At 36.4% G+C, this 13,628-nt stretch overlaps 1 protein-coding gene across 3 annotated transcripts in view; it reads left to right on the top strand.

Annotated features, from left to right (window-relative positions):
• Nucleotides 1-13,628, top strand: part of NLGN1 (neuroligin 1) — an 843,034-nt gene that overhangs the window by 787,294 nt on the left and 42,112 nt on the right. The gene's annotated exons all lie outside the window — the stretch shown is intronic.

The raw sequence follows: 13,628 nt of genomic DNA, 5'->3' as shown, positions 1-13,628 counted from the left end.
ACAGGGGAGATCATATATATGGTTGGCTCATGCAATTATGGAGGCTGAGAAGCCCTAAAATCTGCAAACTGCAAACTGGAGACCCAGAAAAGCTAACATGTAATTCCAGTCCAAAAGCCAGCAGGATCAAGACCCAAAAAGAACCGATGTCTCTTTCCAAGACCAATGACCAGGAGACAACAACAACCTCAGCTCAACAATCAAGCCTTGTTACTCAGCCTTTTTGTTTTAGTCTGGTCTTTAGTTGATTGGATAAATATCACCCTCATTAGGGACAGCAATCTGCTGTACTCAGCGTATGATTCAAATGTTAGTATTGTCCAGAAAACCCTCAAAGACACTTCTAAAATAGTGTTTGGCCAAATGTCTGGGCACCCCATGGCTCAGTCAAGTTGACACATATAATTAACCATCACTGCTGTCAATAGTACCAGCTACTGCTATTATACAGTTTGTCTGGGAGACCACTCTGGAAGGTGAATCAGGGACCCACAGGTAAGATGCTCTGTGAAGGAGAGTAGAAATGACAATGGTTTTCAAACCATATAGATTGGGTTTGGTTCATGCCTCTTCCACTCTTCAATTGGGAAACTTACATAACTTTCCACTCTTCCCCAGAATCTTTATCCATAAAATGGGGATTATTCAACCTAGTCCATAGAGTGGCTATGACAGTATGTCTCAAGGTAAGGTCCTCAGATCATCTACTACATAATCACATAATCATAGGAGTTGCTTGCTTAGGCAGTTTCTTTGACCCCATTCATGATGATTCTGAATAACTAAATCTAGAATGCAGTGCAGATCTCTGGTATTTTTGCAAACATCCCAGATGATGACCAAGTCTGCCAAGCCTAGAGAACCCACCTTTGTGGTATTTAAGTGTAACCCTCCTGCTACATAGTAGGAATACAACAAAACAGAGCAATCTTGTACAAGCTATTAGCTCCTTGAAAATAAGGACAAATTCTGTTCCACCTTGTATCCCCAATATGCAATGCCTTGGCACATAGTAAATGCTTAGTGTATGTTTGTTGATATGGATGGTTAGAAATCACTGGTCAGACTTGGAGGTGAAAACCAGGAGGGTCAAGGAATGTTTGGTTCAAGTGAAACAGCATAAAAGCAAGACATACCATCAGAAAGTAAGCAGGATTGTTGACTGCAGTTCAGTTTTTCCAGATGTCAGCATTATGGCAGAAGAGCAGCCAGCAAGTATCACACAAGTAGCAGCCATCTGGAAGACAGTGAAAGGAAGAAGGTAGAAGATAGAATGGATACTGTAGCAGGAAGGAACCAGGCAGAGAGATGATCCAGTACTCATTGGCAGTCAGGACTAAGGTGTCCGCAAAGTCTGATGGGCAAAACACCACAAGCTAGAGAGCAGAGATGTTGTCCATACAGTCTGAAGCAGAAAATTTGGGTGACTAACTGAGTCTGAGAATTTGTGAGGAGATTTCTGGTGAACAAATCATCAGAGGTATGTAGTTTCAGGGTACCAGATTAAACTGAAAGTAAAACATACCAAAAGAAAATAGAAACATCAGTAGTTCTATGATAAAATTAAACAAATTGGGCAGACCTATTCTGCCTATCAAAATTTTGGTTGTAAATCAGCGTGGCGGTCTTCTGAAGAAATGCACCTACTGAGACCCTCTTTTACATACTCTCCATCTCTGATCTAGACCTAGGAATACATAATTAATATCTTATAACTGGAGCTAAATGGTTGTAATTGGAATCATAACTAAGCAGTGACTAGAATATTCTGACGAAGTATTCTTTGACTACACATACACATACTTGAAGACAAATTTAGGCAAAGATAGCATTATTAAAAATAATAGTGAATTGACCATGTGAAAATGATCTCACAGATTTGAGAAATATCCCTGACATGTGTAAGTATAAAGTTTTATTCCTCTTTCATTTTACATTTGATTACCTCAGATATTATCCATAACGAAGTATGGATCTATTTTGCTAGTCTCAGCATAATACAGTTTTCTAGGACATCACTTTACATATGACCATGCTTTCTCAGTACTTAAGCTATAGCCTTCTATCTTACAATGCATATGAAATATTTAGACAGCAATCAGTCCAGCGATTCGGTGTATTAATTACTTGCTTTTTAGAAAGTTGCATGCCAGCAATCTACAAAGAAAATCACAAAATATTCTACGGCAATACAAACGTTTGTGTGTTTTTACAGATAAGTCCATTATATAGAGTCATTCATGGGGAATAAATGGCAAGCAAAAATAGGATTTATCAGGGTAGAGCCCTAAGGGTTGTAGAAAACACAGGAAAATCCAATTAGAACTGCGGGGAGTTGGTTCAATCTCTTAATCGGCACTGCAGCACAGCAGATTAATATTATTGCCTACTATTTAAACTTTATTACTCCATTTTTCTGTCTGTGGTCCTCTGCTTTGCCAGCCCACCTTGAAAAGATGGCAGGCAGAACCATATAATACTTTTTATGGCCTTGGCATCAGCACTGTTTTGTGGCTTGAAAGATAAGTACCATTCTGGAAATGATGAGGTGAGGAAGCAGGCGACACTTTAGCTTGTTTTATAAGCCAGAGTGTGGGACTGTTTGCCCTGCATTCTAATCACAAAAGCCATCAGCACCAGCACTTTGCCAGCTCCCACTGACTGACAGCAGAATTTACAAGAGTCATTTTTCTATAGAATTATCCTTGTAAAGTCAGAGGCAGCAAGAGACAGAGACTACTGCAAACACTCCCAATAGTTGGTGGTCTTGAGTTCCAATTACAAAACAAAGACACATGTACCAAATAACCTTGAGCAAATCACCCAAGTTCTTGGACTCAAACAATGCTTGAAGTTCATTAAAGTCAGATTTCTGGATAAGCAGTACTTATGTAAACATACATAAACATCTCCTTTTCTAAAATACTGGGTATTTTACTTTCCTTGGGCTCCCATAATAAATTACCACAAACTGGTGGTTTAGCACACCAGAAATTTATTTTAAGTTCTGGAGGCTAGAAATTTAAAATCAAGTTGTTGCTAAGGCCATGTACTCTCTTAAGATTCTACGGAAGAACCAGCCTTGCCTCTTCTGATGACTCCCAGCAGTCTTTGGTGTCCCTTGGCTTACACCTGCACCATTCCAGTCTCTGTCTCCATCATCACATGGCTTCTCCCCCGGCGTGCTTGTGTCTGAATGTCCCTCTCTTTTCTTTTATAGACGCTAGTCATTGGATTTCAGGCCCACCCTAATGTAGTATGACCTTATCTTCACTAATTATATCTGCAAAGATCATATTCCTAAATAAGTTCATATTCTGAGGTCCCAGGGGGACATAAATTTTGAGGAGACACTATTCAGCCCCCTTCATGAGGGGAATTAAATTTACAGCCCTAAATCTTTTGATATTTTGAGATGACTAGACATGAGTATTCAAATAATTTAAATCATAAGTCTTTCATTAATGGGCTATTGCATATACGTATTATACATGGACACAGTCTGCTTGATTTTATGGTATGTTAACTTATGCAGCATTTATTTTATTTGAAACCTCTTAGCTATAATAGAAGCAGATTTTATAATTCTTTCTTGAACTTTATTTTACAAATACTTCAACTAACAAAAGACTTCTAGGGTTAAGAGTTCATTCTTTTGCTCTATGTGGAGACTCAGTAGGTAAAAGTTAATCTCATTTAGAGTTTAGAAAACTTATAAACCAGAGCATTCTCCCCTCCCCAAATCAATGCATATACTACTGTATAAACAGATGTAATATGTGGCTTGCAAAGCAAATAACTTACTCTTTCACAATCAACATGGTTCTCTCTCACTTAATCATTTTTAGAATAAAAGGTTCCTAGGTTAGGTTTGGGGTCCATTTTGCATTGGCACAAGAACTCATTAGATTCAGCTCAGTCAATATATCTGGCCAAATAAGATTCCTGTTTGGGCAAGCATCGTTTTCTCTGGGTTTGCAATTCTCTTCCATTTTTCAGGTTCACAAGACACATGTAAATGTAATCTCCTTTTGCACACCACTGGCTCATTTCTTTCATCCATTTCTTCCCAGGTGTTGATTAGACCATCCTAGCTGCTGTTTGTATCTATTTTACCATATGGAGTTGTTGAATTGATATAAATGGAAGTGTTTATTTGAAAACACATCTTTTTTTCTCCCTTATACTTTTACTATTCTAAGGTTGTACTTTATTTTTTGAAGTGTACCACTAATTTTTTCACATTTTCAAAATCAATTCTCACATTTCATCTGATTTATTTTCTTAGATTCTTGCATGTTTTGTGCCACCAGAGAGGTGAGTAGCTGATCACAACTCCTTCGGGGTTTTATATATCTCTTCTGCAAATCACTGAGAATACTTTCCCTTCTGCTAACAGGGTTCTCACATTGATCAGAGGAGAACTGACAACTTCACATTGTTCTTATCCCTCCCTCACATCACCTCCCACATCTCCTCCTACCCTTGGCTTCCTCACCAAATATGTGTTTTATCTATCTTAACTCTCCCTTTGTGCCAAATTAGTGTGCCTATTCTGCTTTTTATATTTATTGTTAATCTGGCCAATGTCGACTTGGTATTTGATGATAAGTTCCTACAGGGAAATCTGTGTAATTTTCAAATCTGTGTAATTTTCTTGGCACAAAACCTAAGAATCAGACGCAATTAGCTTCCTGATGAGCTGGGTCTTCTCTCTTAGCTTTCAGGACACTTGTTTGTATCTTTTCCTGTCTCCTTTTCCTCAGTCTCTGACTGTTGGTATTCTCCAGAGTTTCTTCTTTCTCACTTTTCCTTTACCCAATCTCACCCACTCACCTGCCTTCAACTAACCTGCCCACTGGCAACTCTCAAATTATTCTGCACAGCCAGATGTCTTTTGCTAACTTCTAAATATGTATCCTAAATTGAGAACAAGTACTTTGTTGACAACTGAATATCTCATGCGTACTTCTTTAAAAAATGTTTTTTAAACTATGGTGACTGCTGCCCACAGAAATAAACACGTTTGGCATCTTAAATCACAAAGTATACCCAAAGATACAAAAGGGACACCTGACTGGGTGCTCCCAATAACATGACCTTAATTTAACAATTCATCATTACCTCCCAAATTGTTCCTCCTTCTGTATTTTCTTTTCTGGTTAATGAGACCCCACTAGAGAAATCTGAAAGTTATTTTGGGTTCTCCTCCCTCATCTTTCTTGGCATCTTGGCCATGAAGTCAGAAGCATTCTACATCTAGACTGTCTCTCAAATTTACTCCCATCCTTCCATCCCACTGCACGGACGACTATTGCATGACAGTCCTGACACTCTGCTTGTGTCTTATTTGTCTCATGAACATTTAATCCATCTTCCATACTGCTGCAGAAATTATTTTCCTTCACCTTCTGTTTACCTTTCTCCTTCTATATAACAACTACTTCCTCGGTTATAGAGATGGGCAATAAATAATGCCTCTCCTGAGTTACTAACAATCCCGTGGAGGAAATAAAATTGTAAACTAATAATTACCACACCATATATAAAATGTTCTCCTAGAAGTTTGGGCAGTTTCAACATCTCGAAAAGATCTGATGTGAGAATGCAAGGGAACAACCTAACATAATTTAAATTGGTGAACTTGAAGACGTAAATCTATGTACTCGCTTGGCATCTGCCATCTCTACCTTTCCTTTTAGGAGGTGCATGAAGCTAACTGAGCTTTTTTACACTAGTCTTTTATCTTGGGAGGGCCACTGAACTACTTCTCCAGACCCCCCAGGCCCTTTAGGACATCAAAGAACATGCTCTGAACATCACACTGATGTAACCCAACACACTCTGTTTAGAGACAAGGAATCCAAGACCAAAATGAGACAATTGATAAGTATAAATCTAGAGAACTTTTCATGGGTTAAGTCAATCTGAGGCAGCCTGGGTTGCTTAGTTGGTTAACTGTCCCACTATTGACTTTGACTCGGGTCCTGATCTCACAGTTCATGAGTCTGTGCAGATCACACAGAGCCTGCTTGGGATTCTATCTCCCCCTCTCTTTCTGCTCTTCCCCTGCTTGCACTCTCTTTCTCTCAAAATAAATAAATATTTTTAAAAAAGGAAGATCCAAACCTTCTAAGTAATAACCCATCATTTGGGGGGGGGGGGGGTTCAGTACAGGCTCTTCCTTGTCCCTCCTGCCCCTTTCCTCTCTCCCAGAACAGAAAAGACAACTGTCCTATCTGTGCAGCCTGAGATGTCAGTTATAAAATAATCTTTTTACATCTCAAGACAAGAGTTTAGAACCTTGTTTGAAATCTTAATGAAAAATATGGCCTTTTTCTACAGATAAAAAAAATGTCTAGAATTTTAAGGATTTTCAGATCCCAGTAAACACTTCCAGGGATCCCATGTCGAGAATCCCTACCCTAGGGATTAATGGGCATTCATTTTGTGTGGTAGATAAGGGGAAGAGAAATTCAACAATGAGCATCTGGTCCAACCATCTTGTAACATGGATAACCAAAGTGATATAACATGCCTTGTACTGTTGGTTTATCCCTGTACTATTAGATTAGCCTTGCAAACCATAAATACAAGCAAGGAGAAAAACAAAGCTTATAATTAGGACTATGAAGTGTTTTTACTTTTTTGGGTATTTAGAGTTGTTTGTATTTTGTATCATTACAGTTAAACTCTAGAGTAGCAAAGCATATTAAACAAGTCAAGGAGAAGATTTCTACAGCAGAACTATCAATATGAAATATAGCAAAAGAACAGAAGGATCTTATTTTATTAGAATTTGTGCAGATACGATCACAATTTTCCATACAGTTTTCTCCTTTATACTGAATGTCATGTTTCCTATGTGAAACAAAATTGAAACTCACTAATGGCCTCCAAGTCTTCATTATCCCCTGGATCATCAAAATATGTTCAAAGAGATGATTAAGAGACAGATGGCTGGAATTGTCTCAGCTATGAAGAAAGCATGGAAGTTCTTTATGAATACAACTAGAAAACGATTGTGGATGCCAAGAAAGTATATGGTTTCTAATTAAAAGCACATACTGAGTCATAGAGGGAGATGGGCCATTAGCTGCTCCCCTGGTTAGCTAGGTGTACCTGTGACCATCTATCTCTCATAGTATGAAGATCTAAACAGGTCATGATTTAAGAGGGATTTTCTCTAGAGTTGTTTTTGGTTGGGTTTTTTTTTCCTGTTTCACTTAGCATGATACTGAAGTGGTAATTTTAAATGCTAGTTTGTGTGAGATTTCTCTATTGCTGTAACATTAGGGTGCTATTAAAGACAATCTATGTATAAGATGCTTTTAGGCTCGTTTTTCTTTAACTCAAATTTTACTAAACTCATGATGCATTGAATTTTATTGTTACTTCCTCCACTTCTGAAGTATTTTATGACATAAGAACCAGGTGCTATATGTCTGTTACTCAATTAAAAAAGGTTATATACCATCCACTAAAATTTAAAACAACACTAAAATGAAGTGACTTGCTGAAATATTCCTTTGTGAATATTCCCCCTACTTCTTGGCTGCCTGATTATGGCTATTTTATCCAAATTGGGAGTTCAGAGAATTATTCACTTCAGGGGGTGATGACTTTTTCCATTTATCCTAGCTGCAAAGGAGCACATGTTTTAATGAAGTTAAAGACCTGATTATTTATTGCTGGTATATAAGAAATGAAAACAAGTAGAGATAGTATCCTTGACTATTTTATTTTATTTTATTTTATTTTTGAGAGAGAGAGAGAGAGTGCATGAGCAAGGGAGAGGAGGAGAAGGAGAAGAGAGAGAGAATCTAAAGCAGGCTCCACACCCAACCACAGAGCCTGACTCAGGGCTCATACCCGCAACCAGGAGAGCATGACCTGAGCCGAAATCAAGAGTCATATGCTCAACCAACTGGGCCACCCAGGCACCCCAGGATCCTGGACTTTTAGTCATTCAAATATTAAAAATAATTCTAGGCTTGGTCTAGCAAGGTTTATAGTAGACAAGTTGTTAAGAGTAATGAGGATTAATTTCATAGGCTTTACCTGAATTTATACATGGAAATGAACAATCCTTGTACTTACCTGCCAGGTTCACATAGACTTTATGTGAAAAGCATAAATCCATGTTTATTACCTTTACAAGTGGCTGATTGAACACTTAAGTAATTTTAAATACTATGGATTCATTACATTAATCAAATTCCTATGAAATGGTAAGACTAAAATATGGCCACCTGAGAGGAATATTCGCTTTTGCTACCTCCTGGGGAAAAACAACATTTTTACTACCATGTTCATTTTACAGATGAGGAAGCAAAAGCTCAGAGAAGTTAGTATAAAGTCACAAAGCTCACCAGAGTTACAGCAGGCATTTGACCACAAATCTGCTCTTGATTCCTCTAAGGACACAGTAATCATACCACTTAATATAATTATTTTATTTTTACTTTTAATGATTTCATAATTTATCAGTATAGTCATATTTTCAAAAGTATATTTTTGTAACAGAAAACAAGCCTTAGATTTCATCTAGTTAAACCCGTTTATTTCATAGATGAGAAAACTGTGACCACAACAGGTAAAGAAAATGTCTCAAAGATTAATAAATGTCTGGTGGCAAATGTGTCTGGTGTTGGGACCCAGATTTCAACAATCTGTCAAAATTGTTAATAATTGTTAATAAATATTTTTAATAAATTTATTAAATATTTATAAAATAGCATTATTAAGTTAATTTCAGTGGAATTATAGTTCAAGTACAGAGATGGAGAAAGAAATTAACATTAGCCTTATCTGATACATATTTGTCTTAGATATACCAAGTGTATTAAAAATATAATTTGGCTAGTTGCTTGGAAACTTGGCCACTGTATAAGCCCAAATAACAGAATCAAACCTGATATAATTCACACATTATATATACTTAAGTCATATTTGATGTATATTTGTACATATGCCTAGGAAAATTTCTATACCATATTTGTGGGGGGGAGTTTATTATTACCTTAGAATTATTGTGTTTATCTCTTTCTACTTCCTTACATTGAAATCATTTCTCAGTTGGCTTTCCCAAAGAGAATTCCTTAATTAATTATTTAGGTATTTATTAAGATAATTGATTCATGAAATTAAGATTACCTTTGTTCATTTGATTTTGGAGGAACACTACTGTAACAAATAAACAACCTTGTCATTTGCTACTTTTTTTCCAGTGAGTGCTCATGAAAGAAATTAAAATGATAGATCATCAGTATATCTTCCCGTAAAGTCGGATGGAACAACTTTTGCAAATCAAATAGCATGCAGTTCCACATAACAGAATTTGGCTCAATTATGAGTCTAATCATGGTTCTATTAGCATAAATCATTTACCTTAATCCCCCAAAGGCATGCATTTGCAGGATACTACTACATGATAGGGGCTACGGAAACAAAACTAGTGATGCCAATGTATTTTCTTCACTCTGCATATAAGGGGAAGGTGGACATTTCGAAACTATCTTTTAGAAAATAAGTGTGGCATAGATGCTATATAGTAACTATACAGTTGCATTTAATTCCACTGATATTACGTTCCTGCAAATAAAATTCCATTTGCCCTTTATCTACATTAGGTGAAAAAATTTCATTTCAAACTATAGCATGAAATATGCCCTTTCTTTTCACAGCTTTCTTCTGAATATGTCCTGTCTCCAGATAAGCATTTTTGTACAAATCTATTGATGGGATAATAACATGGTGTTTCTGGTCTACCAGGTTTCTGTGGGAACCAAGAAGTAGTACAAATATTCATTATGTAAGTAGACTATTATATCCAGACATTGGATAAAGCAGACATTGATGATTTCCTGGAGTGTCACATGGTAGAAATTAGGCTGTGATGTCATAAATTCACTGAAGATCATTGATTTCATCTATTTCCACATCACGTCAAGAGGTAGTGTGGTGTTGTGATCCAGTGTGCAGACTCTAGTCTCAGACTACCTGGATTTGATTCCTAGCCCTGCTGCTTATTAGCTGTGTGACCTTGAGCAAATTCTTTACCTCTCTCTGTGTTAATTTCCCCACAGTAAAATAGGTAGTTATAGTTCCTATCATATAGAAGTATTAAGAAAATTAAATGAGCTACCTGGGAGGCAAAAAATTAACTAGAAGGAACATGGGCTCTGGTGCCCATGTTTTAATTATGAATCTGCCATTTTATTACCTGTGAGATCTTGTGCAAGTTTTCTAAAATTTGTGAGTCTCAGTTTCCTCATCTAAAAATAGGACTCAGATACCCATCAAGCCAGGCTTATAATACTTACATACCCTTTTCCCTCACCACTTTTCTTCAAACTCTGTTTACAAACTTGAGACAAAATCAGATTTTGTAATGCCAAAATTAATAAAATTCAAATGATAAGTTTGTTTTAGTAACTTAATTTGAAGTATAATAGATTTTCTTTCAGGCCCTTTCCTTTAGCAGTCTCCTGCAAATGAATGTTTAAAAAAAAAACCTAATAGATATATTTGTTTATAGAATTTGCCAAATATCTTTAAAATATTGTTGGAATTTTGGTGCATTAATTTAAGGAAGTGTTCGACTAGAAGAAATCAAAAGAATAGAATAAGCCTCCATTTTATTGTAATTATGATTATGTAATGTCACTTTTAAAAGGAGTTCTTAGGTCTGGTTTACATAAACCTGTTCCTGTTGCCATTTATTGCTTGCATACAGAGATCTGTCTACCCACTTCTGTCTGAACAGAATACGCGGGAGTCTCCAATTCTTGTGTGATACTAATTTCACAAGAAACATATTCATCTCAAATTCATAAATTAAAGGAAGTTCAGAAAAGTCCTTAAATTCCTTCTCATCAGAACATTTCCCCCCATTTCATTATAGTCTTCAGATACATTTTTCTAGAAGAGTTTCCTACAAGTGAAATCCTTACATGTTCATCAATGGCAATATAGTGAGATGCAAATAAGGTTCTCACTCCAATACATATTAAACACCCACTATGTGCACAGTGCCTTCCTGGTGCCTTATGAGGCCCTGTCATTGGGGAGGAAGTATAAAATTGAAAAAACACCACATTCAACTTCAAAAGATGCCTGAGAATTGAGATGAGTATTTTCCTGGGAAAATTTCAATCAAGGAGCTTAAATGTATTCGTGAACAACATGAGAAAATTTTAAGCCTCACTAAAAATCAAAGAAATACAAATTAAAAGAAAATGAGCTGCCATTTTCTCCCATGAAATTATCAAAGATGATTACAAAAACTATAATAACCAGTGCTAAGGGTAATATAATAACATAGATCCAACATTCAATAGTATTAGTGTGTGAAGTGATATAAACTTTCTTGAAAGAAATTTCATAGTATATATCCATCTTAAAATATGAGTACAATTCTCCCCAGTAATTTCACTACTAAAAAGCTAAAGATGATCAGAATATGGAAAAAAATGATGTATGCCCAGAAGGCTTCACCTTGGCATTATTTGTTTTAGTGAAATATTGGCATCCATCTATATGTACAAATATAGAGAAATCATTAATAAGTTACAGTAGGTTTATAAGACAAAGCATTATCTTGTTATTACATATTATACTTTGAGGTGACTTTAATGATATAGGGAATTATTTCTGATACAATTTTAAGTGAAAAAGCCACATGAAAGCTATACACACTATATACATAAATGTAAGAAATTCTCTTGATTAACAGGAGATACCCAGGTGAAGAAATTATGGGTGATAATTAATTTAATTTTTTATAGTTTTATTTTTTCTAATTCTTCAACAATGGCATGTACTGATATTATAGTCACTGAATGCCTTTTAAAACTATAGATATCTGATTTAAATGACATTAGAAAACATAGCAAAGAATATTAAGATATTAGCATATTATTGGTTTATGAAAATTAATTTAAACTCTCATCCACATGGCAGGAAGTTGCTAATGAATCCAAAGAGAAAGAAACATAACCCTCTGCTTTCATTTATGTGTCAATTTGCTGTCCAGCAGTAACACCCAGAAGCACATCCGCCCCATTGCTAAAAGTTGTACTGCTCAAGCTCTAAAGAAGAGATTTGTGAAACTCTCTGACATCCCAATCACAGCACAGCTAGGTGAATGGAACGTCCTGCCCCTTTAGTTCTGTCCCTCCAGGAACTCAGTGAGAATCAGGGAATGTCCAAAGGAGGAGCAAACTAGAGCCACAGGCAGGGGCAGGACATTGAGAAATCACCTCAGTGGAAAGTTGGTTGTCACAATGAGTCTGGAAGCCTCTAAATGTTGGGTGGTTTTATGTCTGATACTCATAGCTGAAAAATTATGCACATCCGTCCTCTGCTTTCCAAAAAATAGGTTAAGTTAGGATTCAGCAGGGAAGTTCTTAAAAGTTGACCACTTGTACTTTGGACATTCTGAAATGTTTCTTTTTCTACCCCCAAATGATTTCTGTCAGTCTAGCACTAGTTCTTAAAAACTAATTTAAAAGATTACCTGGAATAGTCTTGGTTTACACCTCTTCTCTAGATATAATTGCTAGTAATGTCCACTTTCACTCTCAAAAATGTCCTGGTTTGGTGAAGGTGTAATCCCTGATATTACACAAATAAACCTCAAAAAGTAATAGATTGAACTGTTGTTATGTGCAAAAAACCATCTACTATTTTCCTTCTTATTAGGGCTTTAGTTTTAGTTGATATCATTCTACACTAAGAATAATCCAATAATCTTTAAAATAAATTTTTTCCCTCTAGCCTTATGCTTCCCCAATGTACTTTCCATGTTGCTGTCAAACTGATGGAAAACCCATGTAACCTCTTTTCTCCTGCATATTAAAGCCCTGCACTGAACTTTGGTGTAAGATTAGAAGATATATTTTCAGCATGACACGTATGATCCTTCATAATATGGCTCCTACCCAAAACAGAAAATACTCAATAAAAGCAAGCTTTTGTTATTATTATCCTCCGATAACCAACTATATCATTTCAAAGGCTTCCCTAGGTTTTTTGTGCCACCTCTGTTTTCTAGATTCTTTATTGCTATATTTTTCATACCATATTTTATTACAAGTTATGTTCCTCACTGACCTAAAAAGACTAGATCTTATTTGTATTCCCAGGGTGCCTGGGAGTAGGTGCTCAAAAGTATGTACTTATTCAAGTGGATTTTAACTTAAAAATTTTCTTTAATGTTTATTTATCTTTGAGAAAGAGAGACACAGAGCAGGAGTGGGGGAGGGACAGAGAGGGAGACACAGAATCTGAAGCAGGCTCCAGACTCCAAGCTGTCAGCACAGAGCCCGATGAGGGGCTCAAACTCAAAAACCGTGAGATCATGATGTGAACCGAAGGTGGACACTCAACCAACTGAGGCACCCAGGTGCCCCAAATAGAATTTAATTTTTGATTGATGTTTGTCACAGTCTTTCCAATGGGTCAACTTGCTGAGGAATGATTTATAAGGGGAAGTGGGAAAAATTAGGGCCTTCCGAGTCTAAGACATGGAGGATTAGCTCATGACAAACAGGAAGTGCTGAAGATAGACGTGAGGGAGCCTAAAAGGTCTGGACAAGTCTTCCATGGTTTTCCAAGCAGTGTGT

This window comes from Prionailurus bengalensis, chromosome C2 (genome assembly GCF_016509475.1).
Source record: "Prionailurus bengalensis isolate Pbe53 chromosome C2, Fcat_Pben_1.1_paternal_pri, whole genome shotgun sequence".
NCBI lineage: Eukaryota > Metazoa > Chordata > Mammalia > Carnivora > Felidae > Prionailurus > Prionailurus bengalensis.
The sequence above is the reverse complement of the archived record's forward strand: the minus strand, read 5'-3'. Positions and strand labels throughout refer to the sequence as shown.